The sequence below is a fragment of the Anomaloglossus baeobatrachus genome, chromosome 1 (genome assembly GCF_048569485.1).
Source record: "Anomaloglossus baeobatrachus isolate aAnoBae1 chromosome 1, aAnoBae1.hap1, whole genome shotgun sequence".
Lineage (NCBI taxonomy): Eukaryota > Metazoa > Chordata > Amphibia > Anura > Aromobatidae > Anomaloglossus > Anomaloglossus baeobatrachus.
Genome location: NC_134353.1, coordinates 224,632,769 through 224,646,546, shown reverse-complemented (window position 1 = coordinate 224,646,546; position 13,778 = coordinate 224,632,769). Strand labels below are relative to the sequence as shown.

At 49.4% G+C, this 13,778-nt stretch overlaps 1 long non-coding RNA gene across 1 annotated transcript; it reads left to right on the top strand.

The window, feature by feature from the left end:
* The first annotated feature begins 10,013 nt into the window (after window positions 1-10,013).
* On the top strand, window positions 10,014-13,342 carry LOC142291357 (uncharacterized). Its single transcript, XR_012750461.1, has 3 exons — window positions 10,014-10,066; window positions 11,035-11,112; window positions 12,855-13,342. It is a non-coding gene; the product is annotated as an uncharacterized LOC142291357 (long non-coding RNA).
* The last annotated feature ends 436 nt before the right edge of the window (window positions 13,343-13,778 follow it).

Genomic DNA, 13,778 nt, shown 5'->3' with positions numbered 1-13,778 from the left:
ACTCAAGGCTGTGGAAGGCCAGTGTTGTGAAATGGGGTATGATTGGGAAATTGCAAATACATTTCCTGCACAGAATAAGATTATAAAAGTAATACAGAACAGATTTTATATGATTTTTACCATTCACTTTTGAAAAATGTGAAAGAATAAAACCTTTAGTATTCTGTCACTTCATGTGACTGCTGAACTAGGACTCCCCGGTACATTTCTGCATCAGTCCATTTTCTATCGTGTTAAGGTACATTTATACGAGTAGATGCTCAGCATCAGGCCGTATTCTATCATTTTTCACATACTCAACAAAAAGTGGTCTGCGTGCTTTGGATCAGAGTATCAGCATTGTTTGGTATGTGCCAGCTTTTACCATTCGTCTTTCATCAGTGACATTCACGTATGGGTAAATGAATAGATCATAAATAAATTACAAAAATTCTATTAATTGCAATGTTAGTCATGGACAGCACACGTTACAAACTGACATCATCCATGTGCAACAGAGAGGGGGGGAGCCAGCACTGCCTGAGAATGGCATTGAAAAAAAATTTTTTTTTTAGTGTAAATTCACAATTATTCCAACTGTGCTGTAATGCAAATTGAGATTTTTAGCAAATGATTGATCAATAATTTGAGCCGCCCTTGCCAACGTCAAGGCAAATCTCTATAGGGGGGGTCCTACTCTATATTTATATTTTCAGTGTGCCATACGCATACCTCCCAACTGTCCCGGATACAGCGGGACTGTACCGGATTTCAGCGGGTGTCCCGGTGTCACGATCGTGAGGCTTTTGTCCCGTGCTCCGCCCACCCACTCTCTACCCGTCTGACTTTCTCCCCCTCCTAATGCACATGAGCAGAGCCGAGCGCTGCTTCACTGCTCTGGCTCTGTGCTGCCACTGTTATGGGTGGGCGGCAGCAGCACTCTGGCTGCCAGCACTTTAAATCGGCACCTGCAGCTCAGCGTGCACTCACTGCTCACCGCTGGACTGTTTGTGTACGGAAGTGCATCTGTGGGCGGAGCTACCGAGCAACATGCTGAGCTCTGTCCACAGATAAAGAGACTGCAGGAAGAGGAGCTGAACACCAAGGAAGGCTGTATGTGACCCCCCCACCTACCCAAAGCTGTATGACCCAACCCCCTCCTCACCAGAGCTATATGCCTCCAGTCACCCCCCTCACCATATCTGTATGGCCCCCTCACCAAATTTGTATGCCCCCCCACCAGATCTATATACCCCCCAGCTCTGTATGCCTCCAGCCCCCTCCCACCAGATATGTATCCCCCAGCCCCCCCTCACCAGATCTGTATGCCCCAGCAGCCCCCACACCAGATTTGTATACCCCCCAGCCACCCCACCAGATCTATATGCCCCCCAGCTCTGTATGCCTCCAGCCCCCTCCCACCAGATCTGTATCTCCCAGCCCCCTCTCACCAGATCTGTATGCCCCCCAACCCCCACACCAGATTTATATACCCCCAGCCCCCACACCAGATTTGTATCCCCTTAGCCCCCACACCTGATTTGTATGCCCCCCCCACCAGATCTATATGCCCCCCAGCTCTGTATGCCTCCAGCCCCCCTCACCAGATCTGTATGCCCCAGCCCTCTCCTCACCAGAGCTATATGCCTCCAGCCACCCCCCCTCACCAGATCTGTATGCCCCCCAACCCCCACACCAGATTTGTATACCCCCAGCCCCCACACCAGATTTGTATCCCCTTAGCCCCCACACCTGATTTGTATGCCCCCCAGCCCCCCACCAGATCTATATGCCCCCCAGCTCTGTATGCCTCCAGCCCCCTCCCACCAGATGTATCCCAGCCCCCCTCACCAGATCTGTATGCCCCAGCCCTCTCCTAACCAGAGCTATATGCCTCCAGCCACCCCCCCTCACCAGATCTGTGTGCCCCCAGCCCCCCCATCAGAGCTGTATGTGCCCCCAGAGCTGTATAAGCCCCAACACCAGAGATATATGCCCCTTAGTAATATCTATGCTACCAGTTATTTATATGCCCCACAGTAAAGTGTATTTCCCCCAGTAATGTGTGTACCCCTTAGTAACATGTATGCCCCTCAGTGAAAAACACAGACGTTCTTCACTGACGTGTTAAACACGCATATGTCCCTTCATACTCCGTGATTCACGGCACACAGTGGTTGTCCATGTGCAATCCATGATACGTGATTCATACTCCGTGATTGCACATGGACATATACTCACCTGTCCCCGCTCCTGCTCTCCGTGGTGCTGAAGAGTCCCGCGATTCAGCATCCAGCCACCGCTCTCTCACCTCTGCAGCTACTTCCGGGTCAGCTCTGGCTGCATAAATGAATATGCATGCCATAATGAGCCAGGTAGGAAGAAGCAGAGAGCAGCTGCCGAACTCAGCATTGCTGGAGAAGGTGAGTTGAAAAAGTTTTTTATTTTAAATGTCCGTGTTTTTCTGGTACGTGTTTCACGGATCACACCATAGTGTGGTCCGTGGGACATCAGTGATGCCAGAAAAAAATGGACATGTTTCTGTGCGGCAATCATGGATACGCATGTACGCCACACAGAGACACAGTCAGTGAAAAATCACTGATGTGTGTGCAGACCCATTGATTATAATGGGTCTGCATAGATCAGTGATTCTGGTACGTATAAAAACTAGCACATACATGCCAGAATCACTGACGTCTGAAACAGGCCTAATATGTATGCCCCTCAAGTACTGTCTATGCCCGAGCCCCTCCAGTGCTGAATATACAGTAGCCCCCAGCCCCTCCTGTGCTGTGTATACTGTAGCCCCCAGCCCCTCCTGCGCTGTGTATACTGTAGGCCCCAGCCCCTCCTGTGCTGTAAATACTGTATATCTATATATATATTATATATATATATTATATAAAACCCCCATCCTCCCTTGTGATACATACACAGCGGTGTCAGTGTGCACTGTGCGTGGCTAGGTCTGTTAAAGTGTTGCCAAGTGATCACATGCTGAGGAGGAGCTGGATAGAGACAAGCGGGGTGAGTGCGGCTGCTGCCGGCTTCCCCATGTTATTACCTCCAATGTGTGTATATGTATGATGTATATATCTATGTATGTCAGTGCAGATGACTGTGTATAGATTTGTCTGTTTATATGTATTTTAGGGAATTTGTCTTCAAATATGTACCATATATGTGCGTATGCCTGTGCCCATGATCAGGACTCATTGTGTCCTGGAGGCAGCGCGTTCTGACCTGCGGGGCTGCACGTCTCCTCCGCAGGAGATCGCAGCTGCCTGTACCCATGATCAGGACTCGCTGTGTCCTGGAGGCAGCGGGTCCTGACCTGCGGGGCTGCACGTCTCCTCCGCAGGAGATCACAGCTGCCTGTGCCCATGATCAGGACTCGCTGTGTCCTGGAGGCAGCGGGTCCTGACCTGCGGGGCTGCATGTCTCCTCCGCAGGAGACCACAGCTGCCTGTGCCCACGATCAGGACTCGCTGTGTCCTGGAGGCAGCAGGTCCTGACCTGCGGGGCTGCATGTCTCCTCCGCAGGAGAACGCAGCTGCCTGTGCCCACGATCAGGACTCGCTGTGTCCTGGAGGCAGCGGGTCCTGACCTGCGGGGCTGCACGTCTCCTCCGCAGGAGAACGCAGCTGCCTGTGCCCACGATCAGGACTCGCTGTGTCCTGGAGGCAGCGGGTCCTGACCTGCGGGGCTGCACGTCTCCTCCGCAGGAGACCACAGCTGCTTGTGCCCATGATCAGGACTCGCTGTGTCCTGGAGGCAGCGGGTCCTGACCTGCGGGGCTGCATGTCTCCTCCGCAGGAGAACGCAGCTGCCTGTGCCCACGATCAGGACTCGCTGTGTCCTGGAGGCAGCGGGTCCTGACCTGCGGGGCTGCACGTCTCCTCCGCAGGAGACCACAGCTGCCTGTGCCTACGATCAGGACTCGCTGTGTCCTGGAGGCAGCGGGTCCTGACCTGCGGGGCTGCATGTCTCCTCCGCAGGAGAACGCAGCTGCCTGTGCCCACGATCAGGACTTGCTGTGTCCTGGAGGCAGCGGGTCATGACCTGCGGGGCTGCACGTCTCCTCCGCAGGAGACCACAGCTGCTTGTATCCATGATCAGGACTCGCTGTGTCCTGGAGGCAGCGGGTCCTGACCTGCAGGGCTGCATATCTCCTCCGCAGGAGACCACAACTGCCTGTGCCCACGATCAGGACTCGCTGTGTCCTGGAGGCAGCGGGTCCTGACCTGTGGGGCTGCACGTCTCCTCCGCAGGAGAATACAGCTGCCTGTGCCCACGATCAGGGTTCAGTGCGCTGTAGTCTCCTGCTGTGTTCTCCCTACGGATGACGCATGCAACTGCAGCAAACAATTGATATGCTGCAGTCTGGAAAGACGCTCCACAGGTCAGTGTTTGCTGCAGAAAAAACAAGCACAGTGGGCACGAGATTTCAAGAAATCCCTCCACTGTGCTTGTACTGTACAATGCAGCGTTTTAGACACAGCAAAAACATGCTACATCCAAAATGCTGCAAATACTGATCGTGGGCACACAGCCTTAAACAATGTGATCAGCAGTGCTGAAAAGGATTGGATGTGGGCGTGACAGATTGCAAAATGGGTGTGGTTAGGGGCGTGGCTTAAAATTGCCTTACTTTGTCCCTCTTTCTCATCTTTAAATGTTGGGAGGTATGCATACGGCTAACTAATTAAATTAAAAGCAGAACCATATTAAAGCACCCATATACCTGATACATGTCAGAACCGCTCCCATGCTGCAAAGACAGGCTAAACTGCGAATAAAGGCAGTCCAAGTCCCAGCATGTGCAGCTGTATGCCGCACACACTGGGACAATGTCAGAACTAGCCCTCACAGTGCCCACCCCGCAGCCATGAATGAAGGTGGAACAGGCCCAAGCATATGGTGCTTAAATAACAATAATAATTTGGTTTGCATATTCCTTCTGTTTTTATGTACATATTGTGACGCCCTGGACTAGCCAAGTAGTCACAGACATACCAACACACACACCCCCACCCTAGGCAGTTGCAGCAGCCAAAACACAAAACCCTTGTTGCCTCCCTCCAGAGTCTGATGTCCACACCAGGTGGGGCGGAGCCAGATGGTTGGCCCCACCCACCAAGGAGTTCACAGGTCTGGAGGCGGGAAAAGTGACAGTTTAGTTTTGGAGGAGGAAGTGAGAAGAATGAACACTTGGGTGTCTGGGTTGGAGCCCAGACACTAACAGCAAGGTTGGCAGACGGTGGTGGCCGTCTGCAGGAGTTAGTGGAACTCCGCAGAGCCGTAAGGACCGGGGTCGGGCGTCGGCCCGCCGGTACCGGACCGGGGAACGGAGTGAACCTAAGCACACAGGCAGGGCCATCGGACCCCGACCAGGCTTGGAGCCGCCGTCAATAGTCAAATCCGAATGTGACAAGAACCCCAGGGGCTTCCCAACTACCAAGTCCCGATTGAAGGCAACCGTCCACATAGAGAAGATAGACAGCCACCGCCACAGGCTACAGATCCAAGGGCCAGCGCCTGCGGGCAAAACGGGCTCCTACGGCACCTATACGCCGGGGAGCGGACTACCGGTGGGCAACCACAGGAGTCAGAAAATTCTAAAAGGTGCAGGGAAAGACAGCCACCATCAGCCGTCCGGGGAGAGCACAACAACAACACTGCAGCCGGCTGCGGGACCCCCTCCATCTGGCCGTTTTGGTTTACAAGAGACTCTGTCAGTAATTGTCTGAGTGAGTACACCAGTGCCGTCAGGCACCGCGTCGCACTGTCCCTGCAACCCTGCACCCCAGCCATCCAGCTTTCCCATTACACCACCGGGCCCCGGGATCACCAACCCCTGCCCACGGAGGGGACAACATCTCAGCTGCACCCTACCATCTCTCCCGGGATCCCCGTTACCAGCAGCGGTGGTGCCATTATCACCACGACCCGTGGGTGGCGTCATGAACAATCTCCCTAACCAAACCACCCCCTTTTCAGTCACGGGTGAGGAGCGCTGCTCGAGTCCCCAGGTCCGGTCCACCGCTCGAGCCACCGAGCAGCAGCAGCAGAAGCCCCGGACCCGAGCATGGCGAGCGCGTCCCCTCCGCCCGCGACAATATATATATAATTTGGTGTCTGTTCACATACAGCTATCACGCCCTTTTCCACAGGCATTGTTATTTAAGCACCATATGCATGGGCCTGTTCCGCCTTCATTCATAGCTGCTGGGTGGGCACTGTGAGGGCTAGTTCTGACATTGTCCCAGTGTGTGCGGCATACAGCTGCACATGCTGGGACGTGGACTGCCTTTATTCGCAGTTTAGCCTGTCTTTGCATGGTAGCGGTTCTGACATGTATGAGGTTTATGTGTGTTTTAATATGGTTCTGCTTTTAATTTAATTAGTTAGCCGTATGGCACATTGAAAATATAAATATAGGTAGGACCCACCTATAGAGATTTGCCTTGACGTTGGCAGGGGCGGCTCAAATTATTGATCAATCATTTGACTCAAATCTCAATTTGCATTATAGTACAGTTGGAATAATTGTGAATTTACACTATGAAAATATTTTTTTGCATACCATTCTCAGGCAGTGCTGGCTCCTCCTCTCTCTGTTATCATCCATGTGCAGTCTGATTAAGGCTACTTTCACACATCCGGCTGTAGCAGTGCGGCACAATCCGGCGCTCTGCTGAAAAAACGAAACCTTTTTTTTTTTGCCGCCGGTTTCGTTTTTTCCAGCATTGACTTGCATTGGCGCCGCATTGTGCCGCATGGGCTTGCGTTCCGTCCGGTTTTTGCCGCATGCGGCAGGTTTAGCCGATGCGGCGGCCAGATGGAACGTTCCCTGGCACGTTTTTTGCTCCGGCAAAAAAACCGCATCGCTCCGCATTCGGCTGCAGCAGCGCATTTTTCAATGCATGCCTATGGACGCCGGATGCGGCACGATGCGGCAAAAAATGCATCCGGCCGCCGCATGCGGTTTCTTCCACTACGCATGCTCAGTAGCATGCCGCAACCGTAAAAAAACGGACGGGCCGCATGTAAAAACTTATGCAAAGGATGCGGTGTTTTCACCGCATCCGTTGCATAGGTTTCACAGCCGGATTGAGCCGCAGTGCTCAAACCGGATGTGTGAAAGTAGCCTTACACGGACCTATACAGTGGTGTAATTAGAGTTTGAATGGACTCTGTGCATAGCTCGGACCTTGCCCCCCCTTTACGTACACCAACACTTGGGGTACAAGATAATGACACTGACACTTGGGTACAGGATAATGATGCTGACACTTGGCTCTTACCCTCAGCACACAGGTTTCGCATGCTCTGAAATCCCTCTATCAGCACCCAGCTTTCCCATGTTCTGATATCCAGCTTCCCCATGCTCTGCTATACATCTTTCCCTCAGCACCCAGCTTTCCCATATCAGCGCATGGGAAAGCTGGGTGCTGAGAAAAGATGTATAGCAGAGCATGGGAAAGCTGGGTGCTAAGGGAAAGAGCCTTTTTCCCTCAGCACAAAATGTTCCCATGCCATGCTTGTATCTTTGTCACCCCTCATATATAGTTCTCCAAATACTATAATGGCTCCCCATAGCCTTCTTTATAGTATAGCAGGTCCCACATAACATTTCATATATTAGAATGCACCTCCATAGTCCACCATGTAATAATGCATTTCACATAGTTCTCCATGTATTATAATTCACCCCATAGTACTCCATATATTATACTGCACGAAATAGTCCTCCATGTTTTATAATGCACCCCCATAGTCCATGTGTAAAGTAGCCTCCATAGTCCTCCATATAATATAATGTAGCCCCCATAGTCCTATATGTATTATAATGCAGCCCCATAAACCTTCATATTGTATTATGCAGCCCCATACTCCTCCATGTATAATGCAATCCTATATTCCATGTATAAGGTGTCATTCATGTTGTATAATGCATCCCCATAGACCTCCATGTATAATGCAGCCCCCACTAGGCCTCCATGTATAATGCAGCCCCCCTAGGCCTCCATGTATAATGCAGAACCCCAGGCCTTCATGTATAATGCAGCCCCCCCAGGCCTCAATGTATAATGCAGCCCCCAGGCCTCCATGTATAATGCAGCCAGCCCCCTAGGCCTCTATGTATAATACAGCCCCCCCAGGCTTCCATGTATAATACAGCCCCCCAGGCCACTATGTATAATACAGCCCCCCAGGCCTCCATGTATAATGCAGCATGCCCAGGCCTCCATGTATAATGCAGCCAGCCCACCAGGCCTCCATGTATAATGCAGCCAGCCCCCTAGGCCTCTATGTATAATACAGCCCCCCCAGGTTTCCATGTATAATACAGCCCCCCCAGGCCTCCATGTATAATACAGCTCCCCAGGCCTCCATGTATAATGCAGCATGGCCAGGCCTCCATGTATAATGCAGCCAGCCCACCAGGCTTCTATGTATAATGCAGCCAGCCAACTAGGCTTCCATGTATAATGCAGTACTCTCAGGCCTCCATGTATAATGCAGACCCCCAGGATTCTGGCCACCATGTACTCACTGATTTATATATATATATATATATATATATATATATATAAAAAAAAAAGCAAAAACAAAAAAAAAACAACAAGTACTCACCTCTCTCCTCGTTCCCCTGCTGCTCCAGTTATCATCCTCTTGTCCTGCAGCACAGCTGTTACACAGGAGTGACGTCACTGCCCAGGCACAGGGGGAGAATGAAGGAGCGGCGCGGGCCGCTTGATGCTTTATCATTGCTGTGTGCAATGACAGGGGAGGGGGGCCCGGTGCTGCCGCCGCTGCCGGTGTCAGCGGTGGTGGCACCGGGTCATATAGCGGCCGTGTGGTATGCGACAGAACAGTGCAACTCCTCTCTCACAGGAAGGAGCTGGCTGCTGATCTGCAGGGCGACCGTGGGCCCCTAACCTGCCGCGGTAATTATGCCCCTGGATATATTATATTTCCTATTAGTGCCCTTTTGTCTGTAGGGTACACACCTCCTAACTCAGGTGGTTTGGACTCAAGCCTTTAGTAGCGCGGTAGTACTTATTTGGGTGTCTTGTTTTCCATTATCTGACAGATCTGGACATGAAATCTGTCCTCTGTCAGCGGCTACTTCCATTTACTTTTTTGCAATATAAAAAAATTCTAATTACTTTTCACAGTGCTTGTGGCATTTATTTATTTATATATTTAGTGCTTGAAAATAACTGGTAGCCACACATAATATTGACACTTTGGGCACAATTTGGCCATTTTCAAATAGGGGTGTACTCACTTTTGTTGCCAGTGGTAGACATTATTGGCTGTGCGTTGACTTATTTAGAGTGCACATTAAATGTACACTGTTATACAAGCTGTACACTGACTACTTTACATTATATCAAAGTGTCCTATCTTCAGTGTTATCCCATGAAAAGATATAACACAATATTTGCAAAAATGTGAGGGGTGTACTCACTTTTGTCATATAAAGTATTATAGGCAGGGGGATGACTGCAGGAGAAAAGCCAAAGGGACCTCAGTGCTCTGCCCCCCCGATTGGACCCCAATGGTCTGATTGCTATGGCATCTCCTAGCTATATGTAACAATGTTCAGTGATGGAAATATGACAGAAAGTTGATAGGAATACTGAGAAAAAATACTTAGATTTGTTCTGAACATAAAACCACAATTTTCGGCCCATTACAGACATTACCAGGCCTTCTTTATACACGTACAATTGACAACACAAGCAATTTTACCCCAGATATCTCTACAGCTCTTCTAAGTAAATTTACACAATATATGAAGAGATACAGGAGTGTCAGCCCACACATGATCTGAGCAGCTCCATGTAATATACAGTGTTATATGATATCTATGGTAAAATGTACTATAGCGCAAGGACTGCATCCTGTCCCTTTAAATCTGCAATGCCTCTGTCTCCATGGTAACTGCATTTATAAACAGCCAATAGAACTGCTCAGTTTGAATAAAAAAAAAAAAAAGTTGTTTATCCTCAGTTTGTTACACCTCATCAGAGTGTGAAGACAAACACCAGCTAGCAGCGCCAGATTTCAGGTATAAGACGTAATATAAGGTACCGGGCGGCGATATATCCATCACCCGCACTCACACCAGATACAGGGCGGTGATACATCCATCACCCGCACTCACACCAGATACCGGGCGGCGTTACATCCATCCCCCAGAACTCACACCAGATACCGGGCGGTAATACATCCATCACCCGCACTCACACCAGATACTGGGCGGTGATACATCCATCACCCGCACTCACACCAGATACCGGGCGGTAATACATCCATCACCCGCACTCACACCAGATACAGGGTGGCGATACATCCATCACCCGAACTCACACCAGATACAGGGCGGCGATACATCCATCACCCGCACTCACACCAGATACCGGGCGGCGATACATCCATCCCCCAGAACTCACACAAGATACCGGGGGGCGATACATCCATCACCCGCACTCACACCAGATACCGGGTGGTAATACATCCATCACCCGCACTCACACCAGATACTGGGCAGTGATACATCCATCACCCGCACTCACACCTGATACCGGGTGCTGATACATCCATCACCCGCACTCACACCAGATACCGGGCGGTAATACATCCATCACCCGCACTCACACCAGATACAGGGCGGCGATACATCCATCACCCTCACTCACACCAGATACCGGGAGGCGATACATCCATCACCCGCACTCACACAAGATACAGGGCGGCGATACATCCATCCCACAGAACTCACACAAGATACCAGGCAGCGATACATCCATCACCCACACTCACACCAGGGGGTATTGGCCATCACTTGTCCCATCAGGCAGCCCCTTTAGTGGAACTGATCACATATATATCAGGAAATATCTTTCCATCTCCCAATCTCATCATCCACAACAGTCCCTGAATATAGAGACAATGTTCTTCAGTGTTTTCAGGAACTGTCACCCAAGTCATAGAAATATGAATCAAGTCCCTACAACCTCTGCTCCTCTTTTATAGGATTTTGATACATTTCGACAAGCGAAATGTCAGAAGACGCCATGGATTGGACTGGATCTTGTGCCAGCGTTGGTCCAGGTAGTATTATCGGTCTGTGAGGGTCGACTGTTTCCTAGATTCAGGATTTCCACTTTAAAGGGGTTATCCAGGAATATTTCATTGTTAGACTTTGGGCCTTTGACTTTAGGGTGCTTTACACGCTGCGACATCGCTAGCGATAGCACCTGCCCCTGTCGTTCGTGCGACATTTGGTGATCGCTGCCGTAGCGAACATTATCACTATGGCAGCGTCACACGCACATACCTTTTCAGCGACGTCGCTGTGACCGCCGAACAATCCCTCCTTCAAGGGGAAAGTGCGTTAGGCGTCACAGCGACGTCGCTGTGGTGTTACTAAGCGGCCGTCCAATAGCAGAGGAGGGGCAGAGATGAGGGCCGGAATATCCCGCCCACCTCCTTCCATTCTCATTGCCGGTGGACGCAGGTAAGGAGATGTTCGTCGTTCCTGCGGTGTCACATATAGCAATGTTTGCTGCCGCAGGAACGACGAACAACATCGTACCTGCAGCAGCAACAATATTATGAAAAGGAGCGACGTGTCAACGATCAACGATTTTTGACGCTTTTGCGATCGTTGATCATCGCTCCTTGGTGTCACACGCTTCGATGTCGCTAACGGCACCAGATGTGTCACTAACGACGTGACCCCGACGATATATTGTTAGCGATGTCGCAGCGTGTAAAGCACCCTTTTGTCATCATAAATCACCTATTATTTAAATCAAGTTTTTGTGTTCAATCTATTTTTTAATAATATTTGTCATTGATTTTTTGTAACCATAATCACAATCTTTAATAGAAACAGCACTTAAAAATCTTGCAGTTCTCACTGGGGCTTTTTTTTTTTTTTTTTTTTTTTTTTTAAGGGTGGGGGCTTTAGTCTCTAATCTGATTGTAATGTCTGGTTGTTTCCTTTAGTTTACGTTAGGGGTACTTCACACACAGCGAGATCGCTACTGAGATCGCTGCTGAGTCACGTTTTTTGTGACCTCATTAGCGATCTCGCTGTGTGTGACACTGAGCAGCGATCTGGCCCCTGCTGTGAGATCGCTGCTCGTTACACACAGTGCTGGTTCGTTTTTTTATTGTTGCTCTCCCACTGATAAGCACACATCGCTGTGTGTGACAGCGAGAGAGCAACAATTCTGAATGTGAAGGGAGCAGGAGCCGGCGTCTGACAGCCTGCGGTAAGCTGTAACCAAGGTAAACATCGGGTAACCAAGGTGGTTACCCGATATTTACCTTCGTTACCAGCCTTCGCAGCTCTCATGCTGCCAGTGCCGGCTCCTGCTCCCTGCACACGCTAAGTTAAGCGGTGTGAGCTGGTAACTAAGGTAAACATCGGGTAACCATACCCGATGTTTACCTTAGTTACCAATGTCCGCAGCTTCCAGACGCCGGCTCCGTGCAAGCGCAGCGTCGCTTGCACGTCGCTGCTGGCTGGGGGCTGGTCACTGGTCGCTGGTGAGATCTGCCTGTTTGACAGCTCACCAGTGACCATGTAGCGATGCAGCAGCGATCCTGACCAGGTCAGATCGCTGGTCAGATCGCTGCTGCATCGCTAAAGTGTGAAGGTACCCTTACACCTGAGGAAAAACTAAGAAGACTGGCCTATTGTATGAAGCTGCTACCTTCACCGCTCTTCAAGAAGGAGGTCAGTGAGAAAACTAAGGGCAACATTGTTGTTTCTTTTATTATAAGGTGGTTGTGTATTCGGATGTTCCTATTAGTCCTTGTAACTTAATCTCTTGTTTTCCCAGTGCCTGATGCCGACCAGCCCCGAGGCATAGAAAATATATGCAGTACGGTGAGAAGAACTGCCTAAGCCATCCAGGACAATCGATATCAGAGGAAAAAGGAAAAGGGAAGAAGAAGATGAAGAAAAAAAATTTCTGGAGAGAATTATGCAACTACCTGGATGAAGAAGAAGAAGAATACATGCCAACAAAGTCGCTTTAGAAGCTAAAACTGGACATCCACATCCCTGCAAGGAGGAGACAACAAAGAAGGATCCAGAAGTACAACATCCGCCAATACATCAACTGGTTCATGAGAGGAAGGAGAAACATCATATGGACCATCCTGCTGGGGCCTCTAGACTGAAACATCAAATATGGGGGTGTTAAGTATAATAATAAGAACAATAATATGAGTGATAATAAGAAAGTAGTAAAAATATGAAGAAAATAACAGTAGTAATAGGTAGAACAGCAGTTTGAACCAGGGTTCTAAGACTGATTGCCTTTTCTTGGGGTCAAGAAGGAATTTTTCCCCTGTGACACAAATTGGCTGAATGTGTCCTGGGGTTTTATCCTTCTTCTGGATCAACATTGTAGGGATAGTGTAGTACAAATTGTTATAGAAAAGTTATAATTATACTGTAAAAAGATAGCAGGATAATAATAGTAATAAAATAGTTTTATCTGTAAAATTAAAACACTAAATTATAAAAAAATATAAAGGTTAGAATAATACTATAATAAGAGAGCAGGATAATAATCGTATAACACTTAAAATCTATGAACACTATAGTTGCAGTTTAATTAGCCTGCCAATATTAATTACCTAGCTAGAAATAACATTATTAGCTTAGATCCAGGTTCCTAGGACTGATTGCCTTTTCCCGGGGTCGAGAAGGAATATTTCCCGTGACACAAATTGGCTGAACGTGTCCTGGGTTTTTG